The sequence below is a fragment of the Chiloscyllium plagiosum genome, chromosome 12 (assembly GCF_004010195.1).
Source record: "Chiloscyllium plagiosum isolate BGI_BamShark_2017 chromosome 12, ASM401019v2, whole genome shotgun sequence".
Classification (NCBI taxonomy): Eukaryota; Metazoa; Chordata; class Chondrichthyes; order Orectolobiformes; family Hemiscylliidae; genus Chiloscyllium; species Chiloscyllium plagiosum.
Window position 1 is genome coordinate 15487863 of NC_057721.1, and position 12370 is coordinate 15500232.

Sequence of the window (12370 nt, forward strand, 5' to 3'; positions counted from 1 at the left end):
ATATTACTGAGGAACGCCATTCAGGTCATGTATGGAGTGACCCTCAATCCTGTCTTAATCCTGGAAATCAAGCTGAAGCTACATAGCAGACCACTAGAAGCTGTTTCCCAGTGCACCCCAACTGAAACATGGAACATTTGCACCACTTCAAGGCTTAAAGCGAAATGCAACAGCTCTTAACTCCTCATGATCTGGAAGTGCACTGACAAAGGAAATTCCTCTGTACAAATTTCTAGAATTCCTCCCTCTCTTTTCCCATTACTCAGTTACTACTATCCCAGTTCATGTTGTGGAGGTGCCGATGTTGGACTGGGGAAGACAAAGTTAGAAGTCACATGACACCAGGTTATAGTCCAACAGGTTTATTTGAAAATATTAGCTTTTGGTGCTCTGCTCCTTCATCAGGTGCTAGTGAATTGGGCCAGATGGACTACATCCCAGAGTTCAAAGGAAGATAGCTGAAGAGATAGTGCAGGTGATAGTGGTGGTCTTTCAGGAATTGCTAGAATGAGGGAGGGTCCCAGAGGTCAAGAAAATCGCTAACATGACAACCCTGTTTGAAAAGGGAGTAAGGCAAAAGACAGAAAATTACAGAATGATCATCCTAACCTCAGTCATGGGTAAGATCCTGGAATCTGTTGTGAAGGATGAGATTTTGGAATACTTGGAAGTGTATGGTAAAATCGGGCAAAGTCAGCATAGTTTTATCAAGGGAAGGTCATACCTGAAGGAGAAAGTGAGGACTGCAGATGCTGGAGATCAGAGCTGAAAATGTGTTGCTGGAAAAGCGCAGCAGGTCAGGCAGCATCCAAGGAACAGGAGAATCGACATTTCGGGCATAAGCCCTTCTTCAGGAATGAAGAAAGTGTGTCCAGCAGGCTAAGATAAAAGGTAGGGAGTAGGGAGGAAGGTCATACCTGACAAATCTGCTAGAATTCTTTGAGGAAATAGTGAGCAGGCTAGACCAAGGAGAGCCAGTGGATGTTATCTACCTGGACTTCAAGAAGCCCTTTGACAAGGTGTCACATAGGAGGCCACTGAGTAAGATAAGGGCCCATTGTGTTAGAGGCAAAGTACTAGCATGGATAGAAGCATGGCTGTCTGGCAGAAAGAGGAGATAAAAGGGTGGTGACTGGTGATAAATGGTGTTCCGCAAGGCTCAGTGTTTGGGACCACAACTTTTTATTTTATATATTAACGATCTCGATGAAGGAACTGAGGGCCTGCTGGCTAAATTTGCAAATGATACAAAGATAGGTAGATGGATAGGTAGCATTGAGGAGGCAGGGAGGCTGCAGAAGGATTTGGACAGGTTGTGAGAGTGGGCAAAGAAGTAGCAGATCAAGTATAAAATTGGAAAGTGTGAGGTCATTCATTTTGGTAGGAAGAATAGAGGCATGTTTTCCAAATGGGGAAATGGCAGCAAATTGGTGGCATGGTGGCTCAGTGCTTAGCACCGCTGCCTCACGGCGCCAGGGACCCAAGTTCGATTCCAGCCTTGGGCGGCTGTCTGTGTGGAGTTTGCACATTCTCCCTGTGTCTGCGTAGGTTTCCTCCGGGTGCTCCGGATTCCTCCCACAATCCAAAGATGTGTGGGTCAGGTGAATTGGCCATGCTTAATTGTCCATAGTGTTAGGTTCATTAGTCAGCGGGAAATGGGTCTGGGTGGGTTACTCTTCGGAGGGTTGGTGTGAACTTGTTGGGCTGAAGAGCGTGTTTCCACACTGTAGGGAATCTAATCTTAAAATCCGTAAATCTGAAGTGCAAAGAGACTTGGGACTTGTAGCCCAGGGTTCTATCAAAGTAAACCTGCAGATTGAGTCAGTAGTTAGGAAGGCAAATGCAATGATGACATTTGAGAGGAGCTGATTATAAAAACAGGGATGTACTTCTGAGGCTCTGGTCAGACCACATTTTGAGTATTGTGTGCAGGTTTGGGCCCCATATCTCAGGAAGGATGTACTGGCTCTGGAGCGTGTTCATTGGAGGTTCACAAGAATGGTCCCAGGAATGAAAAACTTAACATATGAGGAACTTTTGAGGACCTTAGGTCTATACTCAATGGAGTTTAGAAGGATGAGGGGGGATCTAATTGAAATATACAGAATACTGAATGGCCTGGACAAAGTAGATGTCGGGAAGATGTTTCCATTGGTAGGAGAGACTAAGATCCGAGGGTACAGCCTTAGAGTAAAGGGAAAATCTTTTAGAACAGAGATATAAAGAGAAACCTCTTCAGCCAGAGAGTGGCGAATGTATGGAATTCATTGCCACAGAAGGCTGTGGAGGCCAGGTCGTTGCTTATATTTAAGACGGAGATAAACAGGTTCTTGAGTATCAAGGGGATCAAGGGTTACAGAGAGAAAGAAGGAGAATGGGGTTGGGAAACTTATCAGTCATGATTGAATGGAAAGCAGATTCGATGGGCTGAATGGCTTAATTTCTGCTCCGATGTCTTACGGTCTTATGGTCTCATGGACATCTGGCTTTACCCCAGCTCTTATTGTGATAGTTGAAGTTCCCCATTTTACTCCCCTGTAATTCTTACATCTTTCTACAGTTTACCTGCAAATTGGTTCCTCAGTCTCCTTCCCAGTCTGTGATCTACAGTATACACACTGTGGTGTTATAATTCCTCTATTACTATTTGTTCTAAAACCAATAGAGTCTGTCTTTGACCTTTTACCAGTAGCCCTTTCCAAAACCACATACTTTCATCAATAAACTTTCCTCTTTTTTCCTGCTTATCCTTCCTGAATAGCCATAATAAAAGCAGCCAAAACTATGGAGAGTGGACCAATGTGAATTCAATAGGACAATAACAGAGTTGAAAGAATATATTATCATCAAATGAGCCTAAGGCAAAAACAAGAGCAATCATGAAGATAGTGGAAAGCATTGAATAGAAATGTTCAAAGATAATTTATGTTCATTGATGCATCAGGGATAAAGAGTTAAAGGGATGGATTTTACTGGGGGAGAGGATACGATCTTGAGGGGGAGTGGTACCCCTAATGGACAGGAAGGACCCTTGCAAAAGTGGTACCTTCACTTTCTGTTCAGCAGCAACCCACACAGTCAAAGCAACTAGGCAGGGCAAAAAATTGCATTGGAGACAGATTGAGGCCCTTAAGTGGCAATAAATTGCCATTTAATGGTCTCAAAGGGCGGGAAGGCTGCCTGATGCCTTACCTGTCTTCTGTAATATGGGGAACAAAGTGAGTGTGACTGAGAAGGTGTCAAGCTGGCCACTCGCTTTATTTGATGAGCCATTGCACTCCAACACCTTCAAATATAGCAGTAGGTGGCTGTGACAATCCACCATAAACTCAGGGGCTCATTTCCAATGAATAATGGCAGAGAGTTGAAAAAGTACTTTCACGCAAAGATCTACCAGAGGGCCAAGTGTCTATTGAAGATGTCAGTGACAATGTCCAAAAAAAAATGAACATTTGAAAAAAGAAAATTTTAAATGGAATAAAAAGGATTATTGTAGACATTGGAATCAGGGCAAATATGGACATGATGAAGTGAATGGCCTCCTTCATCCCATGACTATAGTTTAAATTTAATTAAGTTTGTAAAGTCAGTTCTTGACTTTAAGGGCTTTAATCTCCTGCTTTGCTGTCTGTGATATGGCCCATAGATTACTTTGCTTACTGCCTTACTGCATATGTATGGCTGGAGATTGCGCTGATTTACTGGGAAATGTAAGCTGCAGTCAGGAAAGGGAGAGGTCCACACCACAGAAGTCACCAGGTCTTTGTGGGCAGCCTTCTTTGAGACCAATGGCAAGCACCATTTCTTCACTGCTGACTTCGATCTGTGCCATTCTTTCATTCAGGTTTCATTGATTTGTCAAAAATGTGCCTCACTCCAGTTGTGGGGGCTGGAGACACATTTCACATTCTACGCTTTTACACCTCAGAACTGCAATTGTGATGCCCTAATCTCAGTAGGATCCTGATTTATATTTTTAAGCAGAAAACCAATGGACATTGAGCTCATTTCAGGACACAAACATGTATTAGTTAGACTGCATGGAATCATCCAGAGATAAAATTGTCAAACCATTCACCCATTGTGGTCTGTGCTAAATGAACTATCCAACTAGGAGAAAGTGAGGACTGCAGATGCTGGAGATCAGAGCTGAAAATGTGTTGCTGGAAAAGCGCAGCAGGTCATGCAGCATCCAAGGAGCAGGAGAATTGACGTTTCGGGCATGAGCCCTTCTTCAGGAATGAGGAAAGTGTGCCAAGCAGGCTAAGATAAAAGGTAGGGAGGAGGGACTTGGGGGAGGGGCGTTGGAAATGCGATAGGTGGGTCGGTGTGGACTTGTTGGGCCGAAGGGCCTGTTTCCACACTGTAAGTAATCTAATCTAACCATTCTGCTCACCCTAGATCCCTTGTTATAATTGGGAAGTGAGTAAGGTGTCAGCTGTCTACCAGCCCTTAAACAGATTGAGGCTTTTAAATTCCAAAAATAGACCACGTTAGGATTGCAGTCAGCTTTTCTGCAAGAATATACTGGATGGGGAAAGGGGGAAGAATTGTGGTTTGTCTGCAACCTTAACAGCTCAGGCTAAAAGACAGGGAGAAAGACAGGGCACCTCCCTTTGAGGAGTGAATAGCATGTGACAAACATGATTTGGAGGTGCCAAAGTCAGAGGTCACATGACACCAGGTGAACTTTACCTGAGGAAGGAGCAGTGCTCCAAAAGCTTGTGTTTTCAAATAACCTGGTGTTGTGTGACATCTGACTCTGTGACAAACAGAGGAAGAGCCATCCCAACATAGTGTGGCCATTTTGTGATTTCTCGATGGAAGCCTCTAAAATCTGATTCACTACCCCACACCTTCCAATCACTAGGGTCTCCAATTCCTCCACTGTCAAAGTCCCAAACCTGCCTTCAAATCCAGAAACTGTCATCCTCCTCTCGGGACTCCTTGCAGTCAAAGCATAGGGCCCTTTATCTGAATGCATGCAGCATTTGTAAAAGAAAGATGAGTTGTTATTACAAATAGAAATACATGAATACGATAATTGCAGAGTTATCAAGACTAGGAACTCAATATTCAACAGTATTTGGTGTTCCCGAAGAAGAGGCAAAATGGAAAAAAGGAGGTGGGCTAGTTTTGCTAATGAAGGATAGTAACATTGCAGTGGTGATTAGAGGTATAGGTATAGTGATGTGGTAATAAGAAATAGCAAGGGAAAGAAATTATGGGGAGGAGTTATTTATTGTCCTCTGAAGCGTTGTTTCACTGTAGGACAAAATGTAAGTTAGGAAATAATAAGGAATGGAAGAAGGCCAATGCAATTGTGATGAGTGATTTCAGTCTGCATATTTATTGCACAAGTCAGATTTGCAAGGGTAATATGTAAGTCAGGAATGTGGTGCTGAAAAAGCACAACAGGTCAGGCAGCATCCGAGGAGCAGGAGATTTGATGTTTCGTACATAAGCCCATTCCTCAAGTCCCTCCTGCCTACATTTTATCTTAGATTGCTGGACACACTTTCCTCATTCCTGAAGAAGGGCTCATGCCCGAAACGTCGATTCTCCTGCTCCTTGGATGCTGCCTGACCTGCTGCGCTTTTCCAGCAACACATTTTCAGAACTATCTAACTAACCTTACTTGTCTGCTCCTCCCCCATAGCTCTGAATTTCTTGTTCCTTTCAAGCAGTCATCAAAATTCTTCTTGAACGCTACTACGAAATCTGCTGCTACCACACTTTCTGGAAGTGCTTACCAGACCTTAACAACTCACTGTGTTTGTAAAATTAAATCTCCTCATTTCCCTTCAGCTCTTTAACCTCTGGTCCTCTGTTTATGGGTCCACACATAGTAGAAACAGATTGTCCTGGTTCAAGACCACTGTCATGACACTGGTATGGAATATTGACACAGCATGGCTGCCTCTGATGGGACTGGTGTGCGTCATTTCAGTCACATGACTGCCTCTCATCATCAGAAGCAACCTACTGTCTAAAGAGGCGCAATGATTAAAGTCACCAAACAGCGTGTTCACCATTAACGAGGTAAAAATAACAGCTTTTAAACATCCCATTTATTTAATGCCCTTTTTTTATTTAATTAAAAATGTGTGGATGAATATTTTCTTTCATTTCTTTTATTAGTCATGTTTTGAAACAAATGTGTTGGCTATGTAATGAGACTGGATTTCTCAATTTCACCATTCTGCAAAAATGCACTGTCACTGCTGGAAGGACCATTGAGAAAAGACTCCATTTAAAAAAAATGACATGCAGCAAGTAAAAGCATCATGAAAAAATAACTTCAACCCAATTAATATTTTGACTGCTTTCAAGTTTAATCATGCAGCCTCTGTGCATGAGACTTGCAATGAATGAATTGTTCAAGTGTTATCTAAAGCAGCTAGTACACAATAAAAATGCATCTGGTATACAGCCAGCATCCGTGCACAGACATTGAGAGCCATCTTGTAACTTAAATGTCACGGCAGAGTTTCCCAGGTACCACATTATCCGTCATCATTTTTAGAAATGAGCTCTGCCACAATATTAAAAGACAAATGTTTATAATTGATTTTGGCCTGACAGTGAAGGAATGTTCACTGAGTATTCTAGGAGTTTAAAATAACCCAGCTATTATCTTCAACCGTTGTGCAAATCTATAATTGCCAACCATCCATGTTTTATCAGCATTTCTGTGGTACTATCTGCTTCTCAGCATTTTCTAGAAGATTGACTGCTTTTACTCTCCAGCAGTATTCTGGGCCTCGTCATCCTAAAAGCCCAGAGTAAGTAGTACAAATATGGTTAATAGCTTGTGAGCAGGCGCATTAAACCGGACAGCATGCCAACTGTTAGGTCAAGTGTTCTGAGTCAACTGTCCCTCATCACTGCTAACAGACATCAGCATGTGATTTAACTATGCTGCATTTCCTCACAACAGTCTTCTGACCATAAAGCATGGAATCCTTACAGTGCATATAGAGGCCATTCAGCCCATTGAGTCTGTACAAACTCTCCAAAGACCTCCCACAAGCCCACACGTTTACAATGGCTAATCCACACATCCCTAGACACTACAGGGCAATTTAGCATTGCCAATCCACCTAACCTACACATTTTTGGACTGTGGGATGAAATTGGAGCACCCAGCAGAAATCCTCACAGACATGGGGAGAACATGCAAACTCCATACAGATAGTTGCCTGAGGGTGGAATTGAACCCAGGTCCCTGGTACTGTGAGGCAGTAATGCTAACCACTGAGCTACTGTGCCACCCCAAATGGTATCAGGGGCTTGCACACATTTTCATTCTCCTCAGTAGCTTATGTGAAGCAGAAGTAGGTAAGTGGCATCTGTTGATTGTGACAGCTTTAGACCATGTTTAGAGCTTGAAACGTTGGCTGTGTAATCTACTCCTTAGTTCAAAGTTAGTAAATACATGTTATCTGATATTTAACAATTTATGTACTATGTTTCCAGTTGTTGTACTATTTCTACAAATTATTACAGCAGAATTCACAATAGGGCCTTAACCTAGTACCTTAAATGTGCTTAATACAAGGGAATGTTTTGTTAACTATTAAAAGATAAAAATTCTATCTGTCGCATGAAGTTGGGAGTTGAACATGACATAGGGTGAACACTTAAGGAATGTTCTTTTTATATTGTGTGAAATTTTTGCGTTATCTTTAGTGAAGAACTAAGTCCAGAGTAGGATGAGAGCACTTCAGCAGTGCAATTGTCTGGATGGTGATAAGTATGGGGGAAGAGAGTGTGATCTGTGTGCAAGGTGTAATAAGGCTGTTGTCCAGTGTGGTTTATTGGTAGTGAATGCCTGCCATTTGGCTGGTTCCATCCGCTGTTAGGATCAAGTTGGACTATGGGGTCTCAAAAAAGAGTTACGTTTGAGGGAAACGAAGGGGGTGCTGAGGGCGGAGGAATCAAGTTGTGGAGAGACCACAATTTGGCTGTGTCATTGTGGGGATTAATTGTCATAGCTTTGGGAGCTTCTCATCAACCTTTTTCAAATTTTTACCTTGGATTGTGTGCAAATGACTTTCAGAGTTAAGTTGCAGTGTGCTGTGCTGCAGTTTAAGGTGAATTAAGCCTTTTCAAGGCAGCCAATAAATGCAAATCCAATTTTGCACACACTAACAACATCAGGGTCTATGCAGACTTATGGAGATCCCTCAGGCTAGCTGCATGGCCTTCTTCGTCAATATGATTGCAACGGCTACACAGCTGGCTACCCATTAGTACAACCTGCCCTGGTGATTCCAGCCGGGTAGGTTTGCAAACAGATCCAGCACTGAGTAAATGCTGTACTCTCTGCAATTCCAGGCTGCTTGTGATGGGAGCAGATTGTCGTTCGCAAACAATGACTTGACGATGAACACTTTAAATGAAGAGTGGCTCAGCACAGTCAGAATTTTGAACTTAAAAAGTGAAGGGATCCGAGAACATCCCCTCAGAGTTAGATTTCAACTTAACCAGTGGAAGACGGCAGCATTGGCTGAGATGTGGGAATGTGTTGCACAGGATTCTCTGCATCATGTCAGGTGTGTGTGTGTGTGTAGTCTCCCATCGGCTCCTAGGATGAATGACAAGCTTTTGGAACAGGCAATAGGTCAGGAGGCTGCAAGGTGAGTGATATTTATGCCTCATGCCTTTTGGGAATGTGTGCACAGAATGTGAGCAATCTTTGTGCAGATATTACTCTGGTGGAGGGGATACAGAAGGGGCAAGTAGGGGAGGGACTGAGATGGGAGTCAATCAGTGCTGGGGTGGAGTTGATCCTTGGGAGAGTAAGATGGGGCACAGGGGTCGTAATGGGCCCAAGTATACATTTGGCATATCACCCATTGATGCATGCAACAGCTTGACTAGATCTCTAAAATAGCAGGTTCACAGCCCTGACAGACAGTATCTATCCACTTTCTTGGAGTAGGTTGTTGGATCCGAAAGATATTCTATTCTATTGTATTCTAATGTTCACTCACCCATCCCCTTGCCTCAGCTAAAATGGGGACTGAAGGTAGCTGGATGGGCATTTTAATTTTTAAGAACTTTAGTGCCCAGCCACCCCAAACTTGTTTGTTGTTTGCAGTTAAAATTCTTTATTTTGTGACTTTGAATTAAGAGTCAGCTAAACATGAATCCTTCACATTGAGTGATCATTCTACAACTTGAAACAGGTCCCACTCTGAAATGGGCCACCTCTCACATCAATACCTATTTTTGAAAAACAGTCTTCGCTGTGCAGGTCAGGTTTTGCCCAAAGGCAGTTCTATAACTTACAATAGATTTAAAATTATGTTTTAAGAACTTTCTGGAAAGTCAACTATTTAAATACTAACTTAAACTGTGTCCAGTGCAACCCCACAACAGTGTGAAACTAACTCCTCCCTTTCCTCAACTGCTATTGAACCGAATTTCCTGACGCTATACATTCTGCATTGCTGTGAGGCTGACACTGCTTTGAAGTGCTTCACACGGTGCAGCTGCTCTGCAAGATTTGAGAATTATCCGCTAATATTGTTGATATCCTCATCTGATTCCTTAGTCAGTGGGCGAATGTTATTAATGAAACCGAGCATTTCGTTTTAAGCCGATCCATGGTGCCGAAAACAAAAATAAATTGTTCTATCAGCAAGTTTGAAATTGTTCAATTTATACATAGTTCTCAGTGATAAAAATGTAGCTTCCTTCAGCACATCTAAGTAATTATTTCACACATTTCATGGTCGAAGAAATTTGAGAAAATTATGGAATGTTCCTTTGTGTATTGCCATTAGGTATGTGTTAGTCCATTTACTTTAGAATAAATGGAACAAAGTTGCTCAAAAATGGCACAGTGAATAAAATATGAGCTTGTTAACCATTTGTACAAAAAAGCCCCCTGCTGATCGGAAATGCAATTATTATTAACAAAATGTTTCTTTATCCAGATAGTAATTTTTTTAAATCTTAGGAAACAGGCATCACTGACATTTATTGACAATTCATTGTTGCTCTTAGACAATGGTGAAACTATCTTCTAAACAGTTGCAGTATATAAAAGTCAAGAAGCATATTACAGCAACAGTCTGTTTCCCATCTAGCATCTAATCTCAGGATTTGTACTTGCATTCCATGAAGATTAACATACGGCTGCTTAATGTGTTGCCATGGAATCCCCTGGCCTGCTATTTTAAGGGAGGCGTTAATCTATTTAAAATAAATCTCCTCCATTAAAATATTGCACAAAGGAATTTAATTAACAAAATTATACTGTGTCGGGATTATTATGCACACAAGTTAAGTGCTCATACATTAATCTTCACAAAGCATAGGAAATACATGTACCTTTACAATAATCGCCTTGAATTTCCTGAAATTGTTCAACAAAACAACAGCATAGGTCCAACAAGCTAATTTTCTGCGCAATACGTCAAGGGAAGTCAGGCATAAATAGTGTATGTCTGTTTCTATTCAATGCCAAGTTTCTTCAATCCCTACAGAATCTGCAAGATCATACAAATCCCTTTGTCTCTTATTAATGCAGCTTCAATTCCACTCTGCAAAAGACCAGCTCGTGTGACATTCCTATATCGATGCCAGTTCTCAAGTGGGGTCTCTGCTGAAATTCAGAGTGACTTCTAAAATTTCTTCTCACTGAAACCAGTGCTATCTTTTCTGTACCTATAAGGGTGGCCTCACAACATCAGAATGAGGTACACTGAAAATTGAATATGCGTTTTCTTTAATTATTTTTTGTGGGACGTGGGTGTTAGTGACAAGTCCAGCATTTGTTGCCCATCTCTAATTAACCTTGAACTGAGTGTTTTTTTTAATTCTCTCATGAGATGCCAGCCTTGATGACTGGGCCAGTGTTAATTGCACATGGTTAATTGCCCAGAGGGTATTTCAGAGCCAACCACATTGCTGTAGATCTAGAGTCACATGTAGGGCTGACTGGGTGAGGATGTCAGATTCATGAACCAAATGGGTTTTTGCAACAATTGACAATGGTTGCATGGTTTCTGTTAGGCTAGTTTTGCTTTTCCCCTTCCAGATTGCTCAGCCATTTCAGAGGTGAATTGAAACTCAACCCCATTGCTCTGGGTCTACAGTCACAGCTAAGGCTGCCACCTTGAAAGGTCTGCTGCCACCACCTCCCAGTAGTGCAGGAGCTTTGCTACCGCTAGCCTCAAATGCTGAGGGGAGACTCCAGTCACCATGGAGACCCATGTCCGCCATCCCCTCTGACCGCTGGGAGGAGCTGCCAGTCCACGGAAGGCCCACTCTGGCTTCCACACCGACTTCACTGACCAATCCGCCTCTAACGGCTCCAACGAAAAGGAAAAGCAAAAGGCAAAAGTGAAAGAAAAAGAGCGGAAATAAAAAGAGAGAAGAAAGAAAGAAAGAAAGAAAGAAAGAAAGAAAGAAAGAAAGAAGCACGCAGGAATGGATGAGCACTGGGCAAGAGCCCATATGCAGTCCTACTACTCTGCCCCAAAGGAGCATGGGTTCAGCTCGGGACCTGGCATTGGTGGCAATGTGGGCCCAGTGGTGAGGAGATGGCATCTAAAGAGTGGCAACTCCCATGTTGGTGGGTCTGGCGCAGGTGATGGAGGAAGGGTGGCAGGGTAGGTGTCATTGGTGAGCTAGCTCAGGGCTCTCTTTCAATTAAATCATTTATCCTTTTTATTCTTAACCTATTCTCACTTAGTTTTATCTTTTATCCTTTTCATTCTTAAACTATTCTCTCTTAGTTATAGCTTGTATCCTTTTTATTCTTAAACTATTCAAAATGCTGCCGGATTGTGTTAAAGCTTTTCACTGTATTTTGCCGTATTATTCACAGTAAAATACAAGTGACAATAAATAAATCATTCAAATAGGGCAAGGTAGGTAAACATGGGTGATTTCCTTCTCTAAAGGACATCAGAGGTTTTATCAGAATCAATGATAGGTTCATGGCACTAGTCATAGAGATGTAGAGCACAGAAACAAACCCTTTGGTCCAACTTGTCCATGCCAAACAGATATCCTATATAAATCTAATCCCATTTGCCAGCATTTGGCCCATACCTCTGTAAGTCCTTCCTATTCATATACCCATCCAGATGCCTTTTGAATGTTGTGATCGTACCAGCTTCCAACTCCAGCCTCTGGCAGCTCATTACACACACAAACACACACACATGTAAGTCCTTCCTATTCATATACCCATCCAGATGCCTTTTGAATGTTGTGATCATACCGGCTTCCAACTCCAGCCTCTGGCAGCTCATTACACACACACACACCTCCGTGTGAGAAGTTGCCCCTTAGGTCCCTTTTTATCTTTCCCCTCTCACTTTAAACCTATGCCCTCTGGTTCTGGACT

The 12370-nt window shown here is 42.3% G+C and overlaps 1 protein-coding gene across 5 annotated transcripts in view; it reads right to left on the reverse strand.

Moving 5' to 3' along the window:
• glra2 (glycine receptor, alpha 2) overlaps positions 1-12370 on the reverse strand; it is a 189584-nt gene that overhangs the window by 113377 nt on the left and 63837 nt on the right. The window lies entirely within an intron of this gene.